The sequence below is a fragment of the Scardinius erythrophthalmus genome (genome assembly GCF_964197995.2).
Source record: "Scardinius erythrophthalmus genome assembly, chromosome: 22".
In the NCBI taxonomy this organism is placed as follows: Eukaryota; Metazoa; Chordata; class Actinopteri; order Cypriniformes; family Leuciscidae; genus Scardinius; species Scardinius erythrophthalmus.
The window spans coordinates 6,314,645-6,317,959 of record NC_138242.1 but is presented as its reverse complement, the minus strand read 5'-3'; positions in this window follow the sequence as shown (position 1 = coordinate 6,317,959).

Here is a 3,315-nt window from a genome sequence, read left to right as displayed (position 1 = left end):
TTTATTTAAAGTCCCCCTGTAGTGAAAATCCAGCTTTTAATGTTGTTTATGTGGTGTTTTTAATATGCTTTAAGACAAACCATGTGCAAATTCATAAGTCAACACCATTGCTGAGTATTTTCTCCTCAAAACTGCAGTGAACCAAAGACAGTCTCCAAAACATGGTTTGAAATCGCTGGTGCTTCTGACGTCACAAACTACCTTGTAACCAATCAGGGGTGCGTTTCCCCAACGCTATCTCACGACCAATTCGTACGAATTCGTACGAATGATAAAAAGTTGGCTAATTCGTACTAATTCGTACGACCTCACTCGCACGAATTTGTACGATTTGTCTAAACCCACGTGATGGGTAGGTTTAGGGGCGGGGTCAGGGGTAGGTCATTCGTATGAATTCATACGAATTGGCCAATTCGTAAAATATGTACGATTTTGCAAAAAACGTACTAATTCGTACGAGTCAGGTCGTATGAATTCGTACGAATAAGCCACCTCGTAGAATTTGTACGTTTTCCCGTGAGATCGGGCTCGTTTCCCATACAACGACGTAACTCGCTGCTTAACTACCATAGTGTGAAGCATCGCTGAAGAAATCAACTAGCTAGTCACGACTGTTTCCCGAAACCATATTGTTGCAAATTGGTCGTTCAGCCACGTCGCTTTATGCGTGAGCAGGTGGTAGAGTAATAACTTCTTTTAATGAAACTGTTTGAGATTGAATTAACGCTAGATGTTTTGATATAAATTACAGACATGGCATCTGAGGACTATTGCTCATTTTTCTCAGTTATTTTGCTTTATTTCCAGATTCAGTCATAGGCTCATTCTTACGTACGCACATGCAGTCTTCAGAAACAACACTTTAAATCTCTTAACAAACTAAAAGACGTAAATTACATTTGTATGTATTATAAATGAAAGATATAGATTGTACTGAATCTATTTTACTCACTTATTTTGCTCAAGATAAGGATTTATTAAGTCCACATGTCATGTAAATGAGAAACTATACTTCTAACCACAGGTCGAGAGCTGTCATTCCAAACACACAACTCTGCGATGCTGTTTGCGAATGTTCGTTGGAACGATGGTTTCAGGAAACACAGACTCGTTGAACTATGCTGATAACGACTTGCAACCATAGTTGGCTAACGATGCTTTCGGGAAACGCACCCCTGGTCAACGTGTGATCGTCATCGAGTGGATCTCTGAGCTGGTGTGAGTGAGTGGAGGCGGGGATCATTTGCGTATTCATAGAACCGTGTATAGCTTAAATGAGGCAAGGGTGTAGAGTTGCATTAAGGCTATTTAAAGGCATGACAAAAAAAAAAAAATAAATCACGGAAAAACCATTTAAATATGTCATTTTGATGATCAAAGATGAGTTTTGAGGGATGAAATGTTTGTCTACAGGGGGATTTTAAAATAATTAAAAGAGCAGTTTCATGCATATCCTTGTGTTGTTCAACTGGTCGAGGTTAATATGGGATTTAGAAAGTAATGCAATACTTTTTAGATAGAGAGTAATTAGTACAGTAATCTAATTACTCAGTTAAAGATGTAATAAGTAGCTATAATTCATTACTTTACTTTTTTTAGAGTAACTTACCCAACCTAGCCTGGTAATACCAAACTCTGCTACTTTGCTTTGCTTCGTAGACAGAGTCTGGCATGACATAATTGAAAAGTGTTTTCTTTCTCGCGGGGGGGGGGGCGCTTGTCTGAAGTTTAAAATCATTGGTTACCTGTAAGCCAATCACATAATGTTTGGTTATGGCGTGTGTTATGCGCATGCTCAGCCACATCTAACTTCCACTGTAAACACATGTATGATGCGAAAACAAAACCATCGAGCGAAATAGTGAACATGGCTGTGAACGACTTTTGCAGATTATGTGAAGTAAATCTACGCATCCACGGTACAATCAGCGTCTACATCACGGCTCTCAGCCTGCCCTCTGTTCGTTGATTGGCCGGCTGTTTTGAGGCCGGAGGAAAACGGGGAAAACGGTCGCTATCTCAGACTGAGTACAGAAGCGAACTGAAATTGAGCGGAAGTACGAAGTCTGACGTAGTCAGGCTATCCCCAAGAACTAAAATCTGTTTTGTACCTTTATAACACACCAACAACTATCTTAAAAAACACAGGTGGTAATGAGAAAGCCACTTGTAAAATCAAAGGAACATCACAAGAAGCTTTTCCTCAAGCTGAGGGATATACTTCTATATAGATGGCGCAGTGTTTTACATACGATACAATTACAAAAACATCATCTTGGTTACTCAAATGACCAATGTTGGGGTAACACATTAAAAAGAATGTGACTTATGTAATCAGATTACTTTTTTTCCAAGTAACGCATAACTTTTACATTTACAACAAAATATCTGAGTTACTTTTTCAAATGAGTAACGCAAGTTACTTTGTTTTCCCATTTATTGACTGACCAGGTGTCAGTGACACCTCTCCGGTCCCATGTTGAGGGAAATTGGGACATTTCACTTTGAAACTGACGCGAAACGTGCGCGACGCAACGTATTATGCGTTTTGCTAAAATGTTGCCAAAGGTACGGTTTTCTAATGAGCTTGGGCCGATATTTAAAATATGTTGAGTTTCCCCAACACTGCAAATTACACTTAAATAATGCAATAAGCATTAATTAAATTAATTAACATAAGATGTAACATAAAACCCTGTACATGAATGAGTAGGGGGGAAAGAAATAAGAAGAAATAATTATTTAAATGAAAAACCATCAAATGTAAAGAATTCCGGGAATGTCAATTTATGTTTTTTCACTGTAATCAGATGACTTTTTAATTGCAAAATTAACAATATTTTACTACAAAATGTCCCATTAGATTTATTACAATTTTTCACCGCAGTGAACAAGTGTACAATTAACAGGTTTAACCGTAGCATTTTTACGTTTACCATTGATCATTCCTGCGGGATGATGGTAAACAAGTGATTCTGAACAAGAATCAGTGGCCTTTATACAGTAAGAGACATAAGTGCTTCTTTCTTTTCCGGATGGCGTTTGGTTGGTCGACGCGACCTCGAGTCACCAGTCCGCAGCCCTCATCCGTGTCGCCCTATGAAGATTGACCTCTCCAGCTAATGGGAGGAAACACTCAAACAGACAATTAAATGGGGCCACTTGTGTGGTTGAAAATGGAAATGTTCCATTGAAATTCAGCTTGGAGCGCTCTGAGTGCTAAGTTTCCCTCCAGGACAAAAGAGGGAGCAAACTACCCCGGTCTAAGAAAATGACTTCAATTAGCCATAATGTTAATCACCATAGCTCAGAACA